Below are 22,299 nucleotides of genomic sequence, written 5' to 3'. Positions count from 1 at the left end.
ATTTATATGTACGAATAATCGTTCATTTAACCGGACACGGGAATGGATTAATAGCCACTAGAATAATTAAAACAGGGGTGAAATTACATTCAAGGGTAATGGGTGTAATTGTTAACAAAGTAAGAAAACCTTGGTTTACACGCAGTCGATAACCTGGTGTATTCATTAAACAAAGTATTAAAACCTTGTTACAATTCGAATCCCCAATTAGTTGGAATATTTAACTTTGGGTATAAGAATAATTTGATGAGGACACTCGCACTTTATATTTATGACTGATGGACTGTTATGGACAAAAACCAGACGGACATATTAAATAATCCAGGACAAAGGACAATTAACCCATGGGCATAAAACTAAAATCAACACGTCAAACATCATGATTACGGAAGTTTAAATAAGCATAATTCTTTTATTTCATATTTAATTTCCTTTATTTTATATTTAATTGCACTTCTAATTATCGCACTTTTATTTATTTTATTATCGCAAGTTTATTTTATCGCACTTTTATTATTCGCAATTTCATTATCATTATTTACTTTACGCTTTAATTTAAGTCTTGTATTTATTTTATATTTTACATTAGGTTTTAACTGCGACTAAAGTTTTAAAATCGACAAACCGGTCATTAAACGGTAAAAACCCCCCTTTATAATAATAATATTACTTATATATATATATTTGTATTTTTATAAAAGTAAACTAATATAGCGTTGAGCTTTGTTTAAAGATTTCCCTGTGGAACGAACCGGACTTACTAAAAACTACACTACTGTACGATTAGGTACACTGCCTATAAGTGTTGTAGCAAGGTTTAAGTATATCCATTCTATAAATAAATAAATATCTTGTGTAAAATTGTATCGTATTTAATAGTTTTTTTCTGCTAAAATTTAATAGTATTTTATACCCCTTAGCTTTAACATCAAGTATTTTTGGCGCCGCTGCCGGGGAAACTATCTTAAAAGCCGGAAGCGCAACGCTAATATATATAAAAAAAAAAAAGATTTTTAGTTACTTTTATTAAAATTTGTTTTTGTAAAAATACGTTTTAATTATTCGAAAATATAAAAAGAAAAAAAACAAAAATATAAGTATTTTTAAGATTTTATTAAATATTTAAGTTTTATAAGTTTCTTTATTTCTATTTTAGTTTATAAAAATATAAGTTTTATTTTAAAATCTTTTATTTATTTTAAAAAAACAGAAAACATAAAATAAAAAAAAAATAAAGAAAAACGCGTAAAAATTTCAAAGCTGTCAACTGAATTTCTGAACCCCGCGACTCGCGGGGTTTTCCTCATTAATCACCGCAACTCGCGGAGGCCATCTGACACGCGAACAGAAACCCTAAAACTGCATTAATTACGGGTTATTATTAATTATTATTATTATTTAAACCTAATTATTATTATTATTATTATTAGTTTTAGTTTTATTTTTACTTTTTATTTATTTATGTATTTAGTATTAATTAGTTTTATTAAATTGTAAAATTAGTAGTTTTATTAAATAAATAATATAAAAATAATATTTTTATAAAAATTGTACTTTTTACAACTTTTTATATATTTTTATATTTTGTCCCTTTTTAATCGTTGTAGCGTAATATTTGTATTTTTTAGCTCATATTTAATTTTAAACTTAGTTTTTGCTATAGTTATTTTTACTCCTAGATTTTTAGGCTTTGCCGTAGAATTCCTTAAGTGCTTTTTCTTTAGACTAAGATTTAGGTGCTTTAGAATTTTGCGACGCCTTTTTAAGTTTTAGTTTCTTTTTAAGTTATTTCTATTTGGGATTTAGTTTTTCCTGTAAGCTTTAATATTTTTAGACTCCTTTTACTATGTACCAATTATCATTCCAATTAGTAATTTCAATTTGCGATTATAATTTTAAGTTAGTTGTAGTAATAAGGTTAGGTTAGTCAAGTATTTTTAAGTTTTTATAAGTTTCTTTTATTTTTCCGTCACCTTTAATTTTTTTCAACCATTTTTCTTTTTCTACCTTTTGCGACGAACTCTTTTTCTCTCTTATTTCTCGCTATTCTAGTTTTTAGGACATAGATTTTTATTCTACTTCTTATCTAAATTTCTTAAAATTACGAAAATTTATTTTAAGTGGTTAAATTAATAGACATCAAAATTTTCTGGTTCGTAGTAATAGTTGGATTTGTACGTGGACCGGGTTATTGGAGCCAAACAGTCCTCAATTATATTGAGACCAAACGAATCCTGCCCCTCTGCTGCATCTTTTGGCTATTCGAAACGTGGGCAAAATCAGAAAAGTCTATTGATTGGATAACTTATTATAATTTTTCTTTCCTTTTTAAAACTAATAGGATATTCAGTGAATGCACCGAGCAAGACGTTCATCACCTTTTGTACGTTCACCACCTGTAACTCGATCAAGACATCGTTTAACAAATATAACCGCCGTTGATTTTTCTTTAGAATCGTCATCAAGTCGACCAAATCCTCAAACTCAAATTTCCGATAATCCAGTTTTTGAAACAAACCTCACAATTGAGAATCCGGAGAATATTCAGGAACGGTTCGTAGATCCTGAACCATTAAACTTTCCTCCGGAACCACCAATCATTCAAACAGAGATTGTTGAGGAACGAACTATTAAATCAAAATCATCTAGTGATACCGATTCAACAAATTCAATTATGGAGAATCTGGAACCTTTAAGTATGGAAGACCGAATGAGAGCTAAACGCACTGGCCAAGGTCACGCAATTACTCATCCAGACATTAATGCGCCAGATTATGAAATCAAAGGACAAATTCTACACATGGTGACTAATCAATGCCAATTTAGTGGTGCGCCGAAGGAAGATCCAAATGAACATCTACGTACCTTTAATAGGATCTGCACACTATTTAAAATCCGAGAAGTGGAGGATGAACAGATATATCTCATGTTATTTCCCTGGACTTTAAAGGGAGAAGCCAAAGATTGGTTGGAATCGTTACCTGAAGGGGCGATCGATACATGGGATGTTTTAATTGACAAATTTCTTAAACAATTCTTTCCTGCATCTAAAGCCGTAAGACTTCAAGCAGAAATTGTTACGTTCACACAAAAGCCAAATGAAACTCTATATGAGGCGTGGACAAGATATGGAAAGTTATTAAGAGGATGTCCGCAACATGGTTTAGACACCTGTCAAATAGTACAAATATTCTACCGAGGATGCGACATCACTACAAGAAAAGACATAGATATAGCAGCTGGTGGTTCTATTATGAAGAAAACCGAAACTGATGCTTATAAAATTATTGATAATACTGCTTCCCACTCACATGAGTGGCACCAAGAAAAAGATATCATTAGATCATCTAAAGCAGCTAGAGCCGATTCTAGCCATGACTTAGATTCCATTTCCGCAAAGATAGATGCTTTCGAGAGACGAATGGAAAAGATGACTAAAGATATTCACTCAATACGAATTAGTTGTGAGCAGTGTGGAGGACCACATTTGACAAAAGATTGTCTCAGTATTGAATTAACAATGGAACAAAGAGAGAATATTTCATACATAAACCAAAGGCCTGGAAATAATTATCAGAATAATTATCAACCGCCAAGACCAATTTACAATCAAAACCAGAATTATAACCGAAATATTCCATACAACAACCAACAAGGTCCTAGCAATCAACAAGTATCCAATAATACTTACAATCAGCAAAGACCGAATTTTCAAAACAAACCACCACAACAAACCGATGATAAAAAGCCGAATTTAGAAGATATGATGACGAAGCTAGTTGAAACTCAAACGCAGTTTTTCACATCTCAAAAACAAACCAATGAACAAAATGCTCAAGCATTTAGAAATCAACAAGCTTCTATTCAAAATCTGGAACAAGAAGTAAGTAACCTAGCAAGATTAATAGGTGAAAGAAAACCGGGAAGTCTACCTAGTGATACAAATGCTAATCCCCGGAATGAAACAGCTAAAGCTATTACCACAAGAAGTGGTACAACACTTAAACCACCTGAAATACCTGTAACTTCTGATGAAACTATTCCTACTCCACAAGAACCACAACCTGATAAAGAAAAGGAAAAAGAACCGGTAGTTGAAAAGGTTAATGAAGATAACACAGTTAAGGATAAACCTTATGTTAAACCATACCAACCACCACTTCCTTACCCGAGTAAAATGAAGAAAGAGAAACTTGAAGCCGAGCAATCCAAATTCTTGGATATGTTTAAACAGATAAATGTAAATCTTCCTTTCATTGATGTGATTTCAGGAATGCCAAGATATGCTAAATTCTTGAAAGATCTAATCTCAAATAGAAAGAAAATGGAAGAACTCTCAGCTGTTACTATGAATGCTAATTGTTCAGCAGTGCTGTTGAATAAGATACCAGAAAAACTATCTGATCCAGGAAGTTTCACAATTCCATGTTTTCTGGGTACTCTTAGTTCAATAGAAGCATTGGCAGACTTAGGTGCTAGTATAAATCTAATGCCGTATTCACTATACGCTAAACTAGACCTTGGAGAATTGAAACCAACCAGAATAAGCATACAACTAGCCGATAGATCAATAAAATATCCTAGAGGGATAATGGAGAACATGCTAGTTAAAGTTGGTACTTTAGTATTTCCAGTAGATTTTGTTGTTCTGGACATGGAAGAAGATTCTCAAGTTCCTCTCATATTAGGAAGACCATTCTTAAACACGGCTAAAGCAATGATAGACGTGTTCGGTAAGAAACTGACCCTAAGTATAGAGGATGAGAGTGTTACCTTTTCAGTTGATAGAGCCATGCAACAACCACAATCTGCAGATGATACATGTTATTATATTCAAACTATAGATGCACATGCAGAATTATTAGAAGAATTTCCAGAATTACAAGGAACAGGAGAATGTTCTTTAGGAGAAGGTAATGAACCAATTGATGAAGCTGAAATGTTAGCTACACTTATAGCTAATGGATATGAACCAACAACAGAAGAAATTCAAATGCTAAAAGAAGAAGACAGATATCGATACAAATCATCGATAGAAGAACCTCCGAAATTAGAGTTAAAGCCACTTCCAAACCATTTGGAATACGCTTATTTACATGGTGAATCTGAATTACCTGTAATAATATCGTCTTCTCTTACTGAAAATGAGAAATCACAACTCATTTCTGTGTTGAAAGCTCATAAACCAGCCATTGCATGGAAGATTCATGATATTAAAGGAATAAGTCCTTCGTATTGCACACATAAAATCCTTATGGAAGAAGGTCATAAAACGTATGTGCAACGCCAACGAAGACTAAATCCTAATATGCAAGATGTAGTTAAGAAAGAGATTATTAAACTGCTAGATGCAGGTTTGATATATCCAATTTCTGATAGTCCATGGGTAAGCCCAGTTCAATGCGTGCCTAAGAAGGGTGGCATGACTGTCATTACAAATGAGAAAAATGAGATTATTCCTACTAGGACTGTAACAGGATGGCGTGTATGTATTGATTATAGAAAATTAAATGACGCCACCAGAAAAGATCACTTTCCCTTACCTTTCATAGATCAAATGTTGGAAAGATTAGCCGAAAATAGTTACTATTGTTTTCTAGATGGATTTTCCGGATATTTTCAAATTCCAATAGCACCCGAGGACCAAGAGAAAACCACATTCACGTGCCCTTATGGTACTTTTGCTTACAAAAGAATGCCATTTGGACTTTGTAACGCCCCTGCAACCTTTCAAAGGTGTATGATGGCGATTTTTCATGACATGATAGAAGAATGCATGGAAGTATTCATGGATGACTTTTCAGTCTTCGGTGATACATTTAAATCATGTCTAGTTAATCTAGAACGAATGCTAATTAAATGCGAAAAATCAAATCTAGTACTTAATTGGGAGAAATGCCATTTCATGGTTAAAGAAGGCATCGTTCTTGGACATAAAATTTCAAAAGAAGGAATTGAAGTGGATAGAGCTAAAGTAGATGTAATTGCTAAACTTCCACATCCCACAAATGTTAGAGGAGTTAGGAGTTTTCTAGGGCATGCCGGTTTTTACCGACGTTTCATAAAAGATTTTTCTAAAATTGCCACTCCTATGAATAAACTCCTAGAAAAGGATGCGCCATTCATCTTTTCAGATGAGTGTATCAAATCTTTTAATATTCTTAAAGAAAAACTCACTAATGCGCCGATCATGATAACACCAAATTGGAATCTACCATTTGAACTAATGTGCGATGCAAGTGATTTTGCAATGGGAGCCGTTTTAGGACAAAGGATTGAAAAACGATTTCAACCTATATATTATGCTAGTAAGACATTACAAGGAGCACAAACGAACTATACAACTACTGAAAAAGAACTCCTTGCTATTGTCTTTGCTTTTGACAAATTTCGATCATATCTCGTTCTAGCAAAAACGGTGGTCTATACCGACCATTCTGCTCTTAGATACCTATTTTCAAAACAAGATGCTAAACCAAGATTAATCCGTTGGATCTTACTCTTACAAGAGTTTGATATTGAAATCCGAGATAAAAGAGGAGCAGAAAATCTCGCCGCTGATCATCTTTCTCGTCTTGAAAATCCCGAATTAGAAGTTCTAAATGAATCGGCCATACAAGACAACTTTCCTGATGAATATCTATTGAAGATAGATTATAAAGAAATCCCATGGTTTGCAGACTATGCAAACTACTTAGTTTGTGGATTCCTTGAAAAAGGATTATCGTACCAAAGACGAAAGAAATTCTTCAGTGATATAAAACACTATTTCTGGGAAGATCCACATCTGTTTAAAAGTTGTCCCGATGGAATAATACGCCGATGTGTATTTGGAGATGAAGCTAGTAAAATTTTAAACCATTGTCACACAGGACCAACAGGAGGGCATTATGGGCCTCAACTAACAGCAAGAAAAGTTTATGAAGCTGGATTCTATTGGCCTACAATTTACAAAGACACACACCTTCTTTGCAAATCCTGTGATGCATGTCAAAGGGCCGGAAAAATAAGTCAACGTGATGAAATGCCACAAAATGTCATCCAAGTATGTGAAGTATTTGACATTTGGGGTATTGACTTTATGGGTCCATTTCCAAAATCTCATAATAATCTATATATACTCGTAGCCATTGACTATGTATCTAAATGGGCGGAAGCACAAGCTCTCCCAACTAACGATGCACGAGTTGTAGTCAACTTTTTAAAACGTCTTTTTGCAAGGTTTGGAACACTGAAAGCTTTAATAAGTGATCGGGGTACTCATTTCTGTAATAATCAACTTGAGAAAGTTCTTAAAAGATATGGAGTAACTCATAAAATCTCCACCGCATATCATCCACAAACAAGTGGACAAGTTGAAAATACCAACCGAGCTTTAAAACGTATTCTAGAGAAAACCGTAGGATCAAATCCGAAGGAATGGTCCATTAAATTGGAGGATGCACTCTGGGCTTTTAGAACAGCCTACAAAACTCCAATTGGAACCACACCTTTTAGACTTGTTTATGGAAAAGCATGTCATCTTCCAGTCGAAATTGAACACAAAGCATTTTGGGCTTTGAAAACATGTAATCTTGATTTACATGAAGCCGGACGTCTACGATTAAGTCAACTAAACGAATTAGAAGAATTAAGACATGAAGCATACGAAAATTCGTTAATCTATAAAGAAAGAACGAAGAAATGGCATGATAAAAGAATCAGAAGTTCAAAAGAATTTAAAGAAGGAGACAGAGTTCTTCTTTTCAATTCACGATTCAAGCTATTTCCTGGAAAATTGAAATCAAGATGGTCTGGACCATTCATAGTCAAAAGAGTTTTCCCATACGGAACGATAGAATTGATAAATTCAAATGGGATTGAATTTAAAGTTAATGGTCACAGAGTTAAACATTACATACATGGTCCGATGGAAGTCGACAATGAAGTTAATCACAATTTCGACACCACAGCTAACTAAGTGTGGGGAGAATCAAGTCTTTAGAGGATAATATGTATTTATGTTAGAGTTAGATTGTCTGTTTTCATATAGTTCTCGAAAATGGAACCCGAATGGTCTTTCCCTAGCAGACCCTAAAGAACTAGTCTTCTCCCCCCATTCTGAATTTTTATTTTTTTTAGGATTTTACGAAATGAAGACTGCCTGTGAATTAAACCATGGTCTAATGCTACACGTTTTGATCACTAAACGTAATAATGACATACTACCGAGTGAATTAGTATCAGTAATCAGAGAAAGAATGGACGGAGTTAGAAAAGAATCCAGATGCGAAGATAATAAGTTACAATTTGGTAAAGGAAAATCAAAATCCGCAGCGAAAAGAAGAGCACGACACCTAGAACGATGTCACAAATGCGGAAAATGGTCACATGGAGGTAAATGTTCAAATAATCAAACCTATTCAAATACCGAATTTGTTACTTTATGCAGAGACGGACCGTTCATATGTTTAGAAGAAAAGACACTGAATGCTCGAGGTTACGCCTATGTAGCCATGGAAAATCAATTAAACCGACTATCTTATGAATGGAATAGATCATATAACTAAGAAATCTATTCCACAGGTATGTCTGTACAGTTTTTATTTTTATTTTTATTTTTAACCTTTTGATAATAAACGCTAATTTATTCGCTAAAAAGTATTAAATTGGTATTAAATAAAATTAGGTTTGGCGACCGAAATTATTGCTATCATTCAAAAATTTATTACATCACTGCGAAATTTAACGTTTATTCTTAAGGTATAAATATCTTTAATCAATCAACCCAAAATATTTCAAAAATTCGTCATGAGTTAAATTAGGTCTTGGAACCGAAATTACTTTACCGAAAAGAGGGGCGCATATTTTTGATAATATTTGATTGATTAAAGTGGGATAAAAAGCCAAAAAGATTTTTAATTTTATTTTTACCATGTTTTTAAAATTAATATTTAAATCTTAAATTAATATTGTAAACTTTGTAAAAACAATATATTTAAAATTGTAAATATTTGAAAAATTAATATAAGTTTGGTATGAATTTATAATATGAATTTTTAAATTAAGTTTGGTGTGAATTTTTAATTTTTAAAATATAAATTTTTAATTTTATGCATTTCAAATTTTAAGTTTGGTGTGAATTTTTAATATTAATTTTGAATTTTATATTTAAGTTGTGTGAATTTAAAAACAAAAATTTACTTTATCTCATTAAGTTAAGAATATGATTTTTAAAATTCGTCGTAAGTTGAAGACTAGGTCTTTGAACCGAAATTGCTTTACCCGAGGGAGGGACGAGAACTTTTATTATCATTATTTTTAATCTTATTAATTTAAAGTATGCCAAAAACATTAAAAAACCCAAAAATCTTAGCTTTTAAAACAATCGCTACAAAAAGACAAATTTTAAAATTTTGTCGAAGGACGGACTAGGACATCGATCCGAAACGACCTCGTCCTAAATAACAAGGGAAACAAAATTTTAAAATTAAATACTTAATTGTTTTATAAGTTAAAGATTATAAAAAAAAAAAAAAAAAAAAAAAAAAAAAAGAGCAAACTCCGCGACTCGCGGAGGGATCAAAACCCAGAAAAAAAAATAATAAACACCCGAACTGATCAGCTCCCACACCCAAAAACTGCGAAAAGAGCTGCGCAAAAACACGAAAAAAACCCCCCAAAATCACAATTTTTAACCGTTAATCACCAAATCTTTTGCTAAAATCATGTTGAGAAGGATGCTATCTAAGAATTACTCAAGAAAAACGGTAAATTTCTACACCTAAACACCATTTAATCCGAATTTTGGTGTTCTTGAGCTATTTTTTCCCCAATTTGATTTTGATGCTTTTTAGTGTAATTAGACTTAAATTGTTTATGTATTATGCTTGTATAGCCTAGATTGATGATGTTTAACATGATTAGAAGCCTTAAACTTCAAATTTTGAATAATCCAGGGTTTGTGTTCTTGAGCAAATTTGGGGCTTTTTGATATAAACAGGTTATGGCCGATTTTTGTCATGAATTGTTGCTAAATTGAGTAGTGTAACATGTCTAGGTAGTTAAATGATCCAAACTTTGAGCCTAAACATGATTTTGAGAATTAAAGTGGACTTTTTCAAGTCTAAAATTCATGAACTTGATTTTTGAAAGATAATGCCATTTGAGACTTGTTTGATTGCTAGTAATGATTATTTTGACATGTTATTTGAGTTGAATGCTTATGAACTTGGCGAAAATTTTCGTATATGCTTATTTGAAAAAGTGTAGATTTGATAAAAATGTGAAAATAAGCTTAAGTTTGATATAAATTGATAATGTCATTGTAATTATTTTGATTGATGATTTTGCTGACACTAATGCATATTTGGATGCACAAAATTTGTGTTTGATGTGTTTTGCAGAATGAAAGGGGTGAATCTTCATCCCAAGCCCGCAATGCTCCTGCTGAGAATTTGGAACAACAGGAGGTAGATAACTACTACAAGCAGGATGTACCTCATCCAGTCATGACCTTTTCTGATATGCATTTGGAAGAGTTGCACCCGAACCTGAGATTTGACAGACTTTGGATAGATTATCCAAAATATCAACGGGGTTTGCATACTCTTCATTCCAAGGTTGTTGAGGTACCGAGGGTCATAGAATGGGGACCCTTAGAAGCTGTAGAATTGGCCGGGCCAATTAGGGAATTACTTGTACAGAGGTATGGTAATTCTTCTTTTAATGACTGGATATGTTTATTCACCATACGCAGACCTGTATATAAAGTATGGTGTGAAGAGTTGTTATGTAGTATAGAGTTGAATGATCGGGTAGCTAGTTTAACCAATCGTTCTTTTATTAGATTTTTGTTAGGCGGTTCGATGCGCCACATGTCTTTACTGGACATGGCTCAGGCTTTACGTATATATACGCCTGAGGAGTTAGCGTCTGCCGATTGTAGAGGATTGATACTAAACGGTAGAAAGATAGATGAGAATTTTGATACACACGGTGTGTGGAGTCAAATGACAAGCCATCACCGTTTCAAAGGGGGAAATTACTCTTATTTGGATATAGATAGAGCCGAATTAAGAGTAATACATAGGTTTTTAGCTAATTCGATTACACAAAGGGGTAAAAACAAAGAAAAGGTAAATGAACAAGATTTGTTTTACCATATGTGTATTCGAGACCCACAGAGCGCTGTAAGTATACCATATTGTGTGGGTTATTATTTATCAGCTATGGTTCGGGGGATGCGACCACATAGCATAATAGGAGGTGGTATTTTTATTACTTTGATTAGTGAATATCTCGGTGTGGATATAAGTCGGGGGGGATTATTACTAGAAGAGCCGGAACCCCGCGATACTATAGGTTTAAATGTATACCATGGTGCGAAAGTTTTGAAGAGGCGAAATAACGCCGCAGTACTATACCATGGTAGACATCCACAGGTGGAGAGAAACCAGCAACAAGGTAATGTAGGAGGGGGGAATGAGATGCAAGAAATGCATAGGTTTATAGCTTCTCAGGAATACGAAAATGCTAGACAGAGAGCATTTAAAGATTGGCAAGTTCACCAGAACCAGATCATAGCGCATTGCCAACATATAGGTAGAAACTATATTCCTACACCGAAACCCGTCTTCCCTCCTTGGTCTATAGAGATGCAGCCACCATATCCTACGTATGACCCTGCCGAAGCATTCTATAGCACTTATGGTTATGCCTGGAACCCCTATTGGTACCAATATCATCCTTAGTTTACTTATTATTTTTTTATTATTTTGTAATTTGTAATTATTGATATGTTTAATACTTTTGTTAATATTGTAATCATTTTTATAATTATCTAACTTTTATTCTTAGACTTTAATAATTTTTGAATGTGGGGTAATAAACCAAACTTCAAAAATATGTATATATGTTTGCAGTTTATCTTATGTACACAACAGGGTAAAACAACGCATTTTCAAAGACTGGCATTAAGTTCAGCAAAAGCAACTAATTTTGACGACAAGATGCAAAATATATGTGAAATAACAACAAGACGGAATGAACAAATGATGTGCACCATTTATCATTCAGCAAACAAACGCCAATATATTTGGAAACTTTGGTAAAAATTTAATCATTTTCATACAAATCACCCTCAATAATTTAAATTGTTACTGATTTCTTGCAAATGAGGGCATTGCAAGATCTTAAGTGTGGGAAGGGGTTAAATTCTTTCGGATTTTAAAATTTTTATATTAAACACTTGGTTACCATTAAAAATACTAGTAAAGCAGTAGTTGTATTAGAATCTAGTGCTCTCTGATAATAAAGAACAGCCCTAGTCTTATATACTGACTACCCAATTCTAGTAAAAAATTTCAATTAAATGAATTAAGATCATGTTTATACATATTTATGAACGATAAAACTAGGTTTTAACACCGAAATTATTGTTATCTCGGAAAGGACATAAATTGAGAAACAAACTAAAATGTTAAAATTCATTTAAAATGGAATAGAGGACGATAAAAAGGAAAATAAAAGCCAAGTGTGGGAAAATTTACCAAGTTATTTTAAACATATGTCACATATATCTGTAACAAATAACTGAAAATACTTTTGCTTTGGACTAAACTAAACTGTTTTACCCAATAAAAGAAAAGAAAAGATGGATCTACACGATGAATCGATTCCATCATTAAAAGGAAGTAAAGTCTTCCGAAAAAGACACGCGCTTCTTGATTTAGGTCATGAAGTTGTCGTCCAGACCAGCTGTAGGTTGACGAAAAATCTAGAAAAGTCATCACTAAAATCAGCAGGAAATCCACGGACCTCAGCATCAAACAGGGTCGCCAAGTGGTCAGATTTATCCTAACCATGAGAAGGATTTATCTCGTACAATGGGGGGGCACCATGCAAATTAGCTGGATAAGACTAATGAATCAGATCCCCAGAAAGGATAATCTCCTTAAAGATTAAAAATCAGCTTTTAAGACTGATATTACTCAATCCTAGAGATTGACCTTAAAGATTGAGAATTACAAACTCATGGAATTCAATGATATCTAAACTCGAGCTTAAACGAGAAAATATTTTGATCAAAATTACAAACCGATTTATTTTCTGAAAACCCTATTTTCAATGCGTTCATTACCATTGAACGTAAAATCCTAGGAATTCACCTGGAATTCATTAGGTCACCTGAACTAAATCGGGTGTCAACCGTAAGAACGGTGGTTGCATAGTGGTCAAAGACAGGACCTTGTGCCAGACCGAAAAATTATAAGGGTGAGCTTTACTATTGCTCCTACCAAGGATAGTAATTGCGTCCGACACGTTATAGACCATAATCAAAAGCATGTCACGGGACATTGCCTTAACAGTTGCTTGTTCAACGCTTTCCTTTACAACCGGACGGTAGTTTGCTGAAAGGTAATATACGGAACAAGTAAACTAGACGTGTTGCTTTCCAAATACAAGGTTAGCAAGTGGGTGACACAAAACCGCAAGTTTGAGCTAAAATTTTCAAATCTGAAACCCACCAAACCCACAAAAATATTTTGCAAACACCGGTAAAGGGTTATTCCGGAAAACTTATCTAGGGTAAAAACTAGATTTAATTTTCAAAAGATCAAATGTTTTCATAAAGATCCAATTTCCTTAATGGATCTAAATTTTTATAGTCATGTGGGACTGTAAACCTTATCGTTACTACCATTGTTTATACCGCCGTTTAGAAATCACTGATGTACAAAGTGTGAAGAATAAAGAAGTGATTCTAGTATTTCAAGACAATATTGCTTGAGGACAAGCAACGCTCAAGTGTGGGAATATTTGATAATGCTAAAAACGAACATATATTTCATAGCATTATTCCTCAAGAAAGACAAGCTTTTAGTTGAAATTGTTCTATTTACAAGTGATATTCGTTTAAATAATAAAAGGTGAAGACAAAAGACAGATTCGACGAATTGAAGATGCAAACGACCAAAAAGCTCAAAAGTACAAAAGACAATCAAAGAGGTTCCAATTATTGATAAGAAACGTCTCGAAATTACAAAAGTACAAGATTCAAAACGCAAAGTACAAAATATAAAATTGTACGCAAGGACGTTCGAAAATCCGGAACCGGGACTAGAGTCAACTCTTAACGCTCGACGCAACGGACTAAAAATTACAAGTTAACTATGTATATAAATATAATATAATATATAATTAATTATATTAATTATATATATATTATATATATATATTAAAAACCGTCGGCAGAGAAAACTCCAAGGACTGAGCTGTAAAATTTACCTCCGCGACTCGCGGAGTTTGAAGGGGTTTTTGCCGCGAGTCGCGGAGCCCCAATTTTCAACTCTGGCTATAAAGCAAACCGAATTCTGATCAAATTTCATATCTTATTTCATCTCTCTCTCAATATATACGTAATATATATATATAATTTATATTTTAATTTTAATTTTAATTTTAAATCCTAATAATAAGGGTATGTTAGCGAATGTTGTAAGGGTGTAAGTCGAAATTCTGTCCGTGTAACGCTACGCTATTTTTAATCATTGTAAGTTATGTTCAACCTTTTTATATTAATGTCTCGTAGCTAAGTTATTATTATGCTTATTTAAAACGAAGTAATCATGATGTTGGGCTAATTACTAAAATTGGGTAATTGGGCTTTGTACCATAATTGGGGTTTGGATAAAAGAACGACACTTGTGGAAATTAGACTATGGGCTAAATGGGCTTTATATTTGTTTAACTAAATGAAAGTTTGTTAATGTTAATATAAAGATTTACAATTGGGCGTCCCTATAAATTACCATATACACTCGATCGGACACGATGGGCGGGGTATTTATATGTACGAATAATCGTTCATTTAACCGGACACGGGAATGGATTAATAGCCACTAGAATAATTAAAACAGGGGTGAAAATACATTCAAGGGTAATTGGTGTAATTGTTAACAAAGTAGTAAAACCTTGGTTTACACGCAGTCGATAACCTGGTGTATTCATTAAACAAAGTATTAAAACCTTGTTACAATTCGAATCCCCAATTAGTTGGAATATTTAACTTCGGGTATAAGAATAATTTGATGAGGACACTCGCACTTTATATTTATGACTGATGGACTGTTATGGACAAAAACCAGACGGACATATTAAATAATCCAGGACAAAGGACAATTAACCCATGGGCATAAAACTAAAATCAACACGTCAAACATCATGATTACGGAAGTTTAAATAAGCATAATTCTTTTATTTCATATTTAATTTCCTTTATTTTATATTTAATTGCACTTCTAATTATCGCACTTTTATTTATTTTATTATCGCAAGTTTATTTTATCGCACTTTTATTATTCGCAATTTCATTATCATTATTTACTTTACGCTTTAATTTAAGTCTTGTATTTATTTTATATTTTACATTAGGTTTTAACTGCGACTAAAGTTTTAAAATCGACAAACCGGTCATTAAACGGTAAAAACCCCCCTTTATAATAATAATATTACTTATATATATATTTGTATTTTTATAAAAGTAAACTAATATAGCGTTGAGCTTTGTTTAAAGATTTCCCTGTGGAACGAACCGGACTTACTAAAAACTACACTACTGTACGATTAGGTACACTGCCTATAAGTGTTGTAGCAAGGTTTAAGTATATCCATTCTATAAATAAATAAATATCTTGTGTAAAATTGTATCGTATTTAATAGTTTTTTTCTGCTAAAATTTAATAGTATTTTATACCCCTTAGCTTTAACATCAGTAACAAATCTATATTAATCATATCCTAGCTAACTTATATTATATTATACATTTATTCTAATATATTATGTAATCTTGGGATACCATAGACACTTATGCAAATGTTTTGACATATCATATCGACCCATGTATACATATTATTTGGAACAACCATAGACACTCTATATGCAGTAATGTTTGAGTTAGCTATACAGGGTTGAGGTTGATTCCAAAAATATATATACTTTGAGTTGTGATCTAGCCTGAGATGTGTATACACTGGGTCGTGGATTGATTCAAGATAATATATATCAATTTATTTCTGTACATCTAACTATGGACAACTAGTTGTAGGTTACTAACGAGGACAGCTGACTTAATAAACTTAAAACATTAAAACGTATTAAAAATGTTGTAAATATATTTTGAACATACTTTGATATATATGTACATATTTGTTATAGGTTAGTGAATCGACCAGTGGCCAAGTCTTACTTCCCGACGAAGTAAAAATCTGTGAAAGTGAGTTATAGTCCCACTTTTTAAATCTAACATTTTTGGGATGAGAATACATGCAGTTTTATAAATGTTTTACAAAATAGACACAAGTACGTGAAACTACATTCTATGGTTGAATTATTAAACCGAATATGCCCCTTTTTAGTCTGGTAATCTAAGAATTAGGGAACAGACACCCTAATTGACGCGAATCCTAAAGATAGATCTATTGGGTTCAACAAACCCCATCCAAAGTACCGGATGTTTTAGTACTTCGAATTTATCATGTCCGAAGGGAGTCCCAGAATGATAGGGGATATTCTATATGCATCTTGTTAAGGTCGGTTACCAGGTGTTCACCATATAAATGATTTTTATCTCTATGTATGGGATGTATATTGAAATATGAAATCTTGTGGTCTATTATTACAATTTGATAAATATATAGGTTAAACCTATGACTCACCAACATTTTTGTTGACGTTTAAAGTATGTTTATTCTCATGTGATTATTAAGAGCTTCCGCTGTTGCATGCTAAAATATGGACAAGATTTGGTGTCAGCATGCTTGTATAATATTGTGTAAAACTGCATTCGAGATTTACTTTATTGTAACATATTAATATTGTAAACCAATATGTATTGGTAGTGTGTAAGTGTGATATTTTTAAATTATTATTTCTAGATAATCTAGGTGGTGTCCTTTTAACCATAAAGGTTATGGTTTGTTTTTAAAACGAATGCAGACTTTGAAAAATGTCTCATATAGAGGTCAAAACCTCGCAACGAAATCAATTAATATGGAACGTTTATAATCAATATGAACGGGACATTTCATAATATCACGTATTCAATTGTACAATAAGCCAACATCGATAACATAAAGGTCACATCAAAATTACAATGCTAAATACGAATACGTACAAACCACCGGTTAAAATCACGATCACGAGGGAATAATCCCCTTTAAAAAGCCACAGATGTTCATAACATCAAATAGTACCAAGAATCCAATTCCATGAGTGGTATCGTCTCATCGAACTTCAAACCCACCCTTCATGCTTCATGTGGTATCGTCCCATCGAACTTTAACCCCACATATGAGGTATCGCCACATCGAACTTTAAGTCCTCATCCAGCAATACAAAAGTAGTATGGCATCGTCAATATCGAACTTTAAATCCATACATGAGGTATCGTCACTATCGAACTTAAACCCTCATCAAACAAACAATCGTGGTATGGCATCGTCAATATCGAACTTTAAATCCATACATATGAGGTATCGTCACATCGAACTTAAGCCCTCATCGAACAACGTAATAGTATTATGGCATCGTTCCATCGAACTTTAATTCCATACATATGAGGTATCGCCGCATCGAACTTTAACCCTCGTCCCGCATCGAATAATACAATAGTAGTATGGCGTCGTCATCATCGAACTTTAAGTCCATACATATGAGGTATCTAATAATGCTAAAAACGAACACATATTTCATAGCATTATCCTTCAAAAAAGACAAGCTTTTAGTTGCAATTGATCTATTTTCAAGTAATATTCGTTTAAATAATAAAAGGTGAAGACAAAAGACAGATTCTACGATTTGAAGACGCAAATGACCAAAAAGCTAAAAAGTACAAAGTACAATCCAAGTGGTTCAATTTATTGATGAGAAACGTCTAAAAATGATAAGAGTACAAGCCGCAAAATGCAAAGTACAAGATATTAAATCATACGAAAGGACGTTCGAAAATTCGAAACCGGGACATGAACCAACTATCAACACACGAGTCAACGGACCTAAAATTACAAGTCAACTATGCACAAGAATATAATATAATATATATATAATTATATAAAATTATATATATTATATTATATATTATATATTAAATATTAAATAAATCGAGTAGCCCACGTTTTAAATCAATGATTGAGTCTGGACAGCCTGTCCATGCGATTGCATGGCAGATGCAAAGGAAGCCCATGCGATCGCATTAGCCTTAAAGTCTGGCCACATCTATAAATATCAATCGAATTTGGACGAGAAGATTACACCTTCATCAACTACTTCTCTTACTCTCTCTAAATATATTTATATTTATTTTATAATTATAATTTTAATATTAAGTTAATAATAATAAGGTTATAGTGGAGAATGTTTTAAGTTTGTAAGTCAAAATTCTGTCCGTGTAACACTACGCAATTAATACTCATTGTAAGTTATGTTCAACCTTTTTAAATTAATGTCTCGTAGCTAAGTTATTATTATGCTTATTTAAGTCGAAGTAATTGTGATGTTGGACTAAATATTAAGACGGGGTTATTGGGCTTTAGACCATAATTGGGGTTTGGACAAAAGACCGACACTTGTGGAAATTGGACTATGGGCTATTAATGGGCTTTATATTAATTAAATGATATCTCGTTGATTTAATATAGAGATTTATAATTTGACGTATTTATATATAACCACATACGCTTGACTGGGTACGGTGGGAGGGATATTTATAAATACTAATAATTATTCATTTGACCGGACACGGGGATGGATTAATAGTCACTGGACTCATTAAAACAGGGGTGGATTACATTCAAGGGTAATTGGTGTAATTTTTAACAAAGTATTAAAACCTTGGATTACACACAGTCGATAACCTGGTGTATTCATTAAACAAAGTATTAAGACCTTGTTACAGTTTAAGTCCCCAATTAGTTGGAATATTTGACTTCGGGTATAAGGTTAATTTGGTAAAGACTCTCGCACTTTATAATTATGACCGATGGACTATTATGGATAAAACCAGATGGACATATCGAATAATCCAGGACAAATGACAGTTAACCCATAGTAATAAATTAAAATCAAAACGTCAAACATCATGATTGCGGAAGTTTAAATAAGCATAATTCCTTTATTTTATATCTCATCGTACTTTTATTTATTGTCATTTTATTTATCGTATTTTAAATTATCGCACTTTTATTTTTACGCTTTAATTGTATTTTTAATTATCGAATTTTTATTTATCGTCATTTACTTCACGCTTTAAATTAAGTTGTATTTATATTTAATCTTTTACATTAGGTTTTAATTGTGACTTAAGACGTAAAATTGGCAAACCGGTCACTAAACGGTAAAACCCCATTTTATAATAATAATACTACTTATATATATATATATATATATATATATATATATATATATATATATATATATATATATATATATATATATACACACAAATATAGTTTAAAATAAATATAGCGTTAAACTTAGCAAGCTCCCTGTGGAACGAACCGGACTTACTAAAAACTACACTACTCTACGATTAGGTACACTGCCTATAAGTGTTGTAGTAAGGTTTAGGTATATCCCATTCAATAAATAAATAAATAACTTGTGTAAAATTTTATCGTATTTAATAGTATTTCGTAGTAAAATATATCTATTTCGTACTACACCTCGCACACATCAAGTATTTTTGGCGCCGCTGCCGGGGACATCACGCCGAAGCGAAACGCTATAAAAAATGTTTATTTTTAATCTATTTTTGTAAAAATATAAGAAGTTTTAAACATAAAAATACAAAAATATAAAAAAAGTATATATATATATATATATATATATATATATATATATATATATATATATATATATATATATATATATATATATCTATTTAAGTGTTTAAATAAAAAGAAAAAATATTTTATATAATTTATATAAAGTATAAAAGTATTTTTTTTCAGTTCTTAAAAATATAATTTTAAATATCACTTATATTTTAAATTTTGTAAGAGTTATAAATTAAAAACAAATATAATATATATATATATATATATATATATATATATATATACACACACACGCTGAACCTGCATAGTAATCTGAATCTACATCCATGCGACCGCATGGAAAAATAACCCTCAACTCATGCGATCGCATGAGCTGAGGTGACAGGCCTGAATCGTCAGACATACAGATCAGGGTTACGTATTATTAATTATTATTATTAATTAATTAGAATTAGGGTTTTAATTTAATATTAATTAGTTTTAGTTTTAATTAAATTTGTATTTTAAGTTTTAAGATTTAATTAGTTTTATTAACTACATAATTTAATACTTTTATAAAATAATAATATAAAATTAATATTTTTATAAAATTGTATTTTTTATCAATTTAGTTTCTTTTTATATTTATATCTTTTTAATCGTTTATTCGTATATTGTATATTTTTCGTTCGTAATTAGTTCGTAACTTAGTATTTTGCCATAGTTATTTTTATTTCTAGATTTTTAGGCTTTGCGGTAAAATCCCTTAAGTACTTTTTCTTTAGACTAAGATTTAGGTGCTTTAGAATTTTACGACGTCACTTATCGCTTTAATTTTAAATAAATTTTAGTGCCTTTTTAAGTTATTGCCGTTTTGGATATATAATTCCTTTTAAGCTTTAATACCTTTAGACGCAAGTTTTAATTTTTAGTTTTTAGACTTTTAAGTTTCGACGCTTTACTTTCTTATTTTTATATTTTTGACTGTTTATTTTTCGACATTTGTTTTTGGATTCTTATTTCTTGACGCTCTTTTTCTTTCTCATTTCTACGCTCTAGTTTTTAGGACATAGAATTTTCTATATTTTCCTTAAATTTCGACGAAAAATTATTTTAAGCGGTTAAATTAATAGACATCCAAAATTTTCTGGTTCGTAGTAATAGTTGGATTTGTTAGTGGCGAGTTGTGGACTTCCGATTTAAAGGTTTCTGGATACCTGCTGCATCTATTGGCTATTCGAAACGTGGGCAAAATCAGAAAAGTCTATTAATTTGATAACTTATATAATTTTTATCTTTATAACCAATAGGATATTCTGTGAATGCACCGAGGCAAACGTTCATCACCTTTCATACGTTCACCACCTGTAACTCGATCAAGACATCTAGCCAATATTGTCGCCGTTGATTTTTCTTTAGAATCATCATCTAGTCGACCAAGTACTCCAATTCAAATTTTCGATAATCGATTTTTTGAACCCAATTTCACAATTGAGAACCCGGAGGATATTCAAGGACAATTTAGAGAACCTGAACCACTAATCATTTCTCTGGAACCACAAATCACTCATCCAGAGATTGTCAAGGAAGAAACCATTAAATCAGAATCCTCTAGTGATTCAGATTCAACAAATTCAATCATGGAAAATCAGGAACCTCTAAGTATGGAAGATCGAATGAGAGCTACACGCACTGGCCAAGGTCATGCCATTACTCAACCAGACACTAATGCGCCAGATTATGAAATCAAAGGACAAATCCTACACATGGTAACTAATCAATGCCAATTTAATGGTGCACCAAAAGAAGATCCAAACGAACATCTTTGAACCTTTAATAGGATCTGTACTCTATTCAAAATCAGAGAAGTTGAGGATGAACAGATCTATCTCATGTTATTTCCCTGGACTTTAAAGGGAGAAGCCAAAGATTGGTTAGAATCGTTACCTGAAGGAGCGATTGATACATGGGATGTTTTAGTTGAGAATTTCTTAAAAGATTCTTTCCGGCATCTAAAGCCGTGAGACTTCAAGGAGAAATTTTTACGTTCACGCAAAAGCCAAATGAAACTCTATATGAGGCGTGGGCAAGATTCGAAAAGTTGTTGAGAGGATGTCCTCAACATGGTTTAGACACTTATCAAATAGTACAAATATTCTACCAAGGATGCGATGTTGCTACACGAAAAGATATCGACACAGCAGCTGGTGGTTCCATTATGAAGAAAACCGCAACTGAAGCTCATAAAATTATTGATAACATAGCCTCCCACTTACATGAGTGGAATCAGGAAAAAGATATTCTTCGTTCATCTAAAGCGGCTAGAGCCGATTCTAGCCATGACTTTGATTCCATTTTCGCAAAGTTAGACGCTTTCGAGAGACGAATGGAAAAGATGACTAAAGATATTCAAGCAATACGAATTAGTTGTAAACAGTGTGGAGGACCACATTTGACAAAAGATTGTCTCAGTATTGAACAAACAATGGAACAAAGAGAGAATGTT

At 32.2% G+C, this 22,299-nt stretch overlaps 1 non-coding gene across 1 annotated transcript; it reads right to left on the bottom strand.

The window, feature by feature from the left end:
- Positions 1-21,816: 21,816 nt before the first annotated feature.
- Positions 21,817-21,923, bottom strand: LOC139878898 (small nucleolar RNA R71). Its single transcript, XR_011769761.1, has one exon. It is a non-coding gene; the product is annotated as a small nucleolar RNA R71 (small nucleolar RNA).
- Positions 21,924-22,299: the final 376 nt, after the last annotated feature.

The sequence above is a fragment of the Rutidosis leptorrhynchoides genome, chromosome 11 (genome assembly GCF_046630445.1).
Source record: "Rutidosis leptorrhynchoides isolate AG116_Rl617_1_P2 chromosome 11, CSIRO_AGI_Rlap_v1, whole genome shotgun sequence".
Taxonomy (NCBI): domain Eukaryota; kingdom Viridiplantae; phylum Streptophyta; class Magnoliopsida; order Asterales; family Asteraceae; genus Rutidosis; species Rutidosis leptorrhynchoides.
This window is presented reverse-complemented; position numbering and strand designations above follow the sequence as displayed.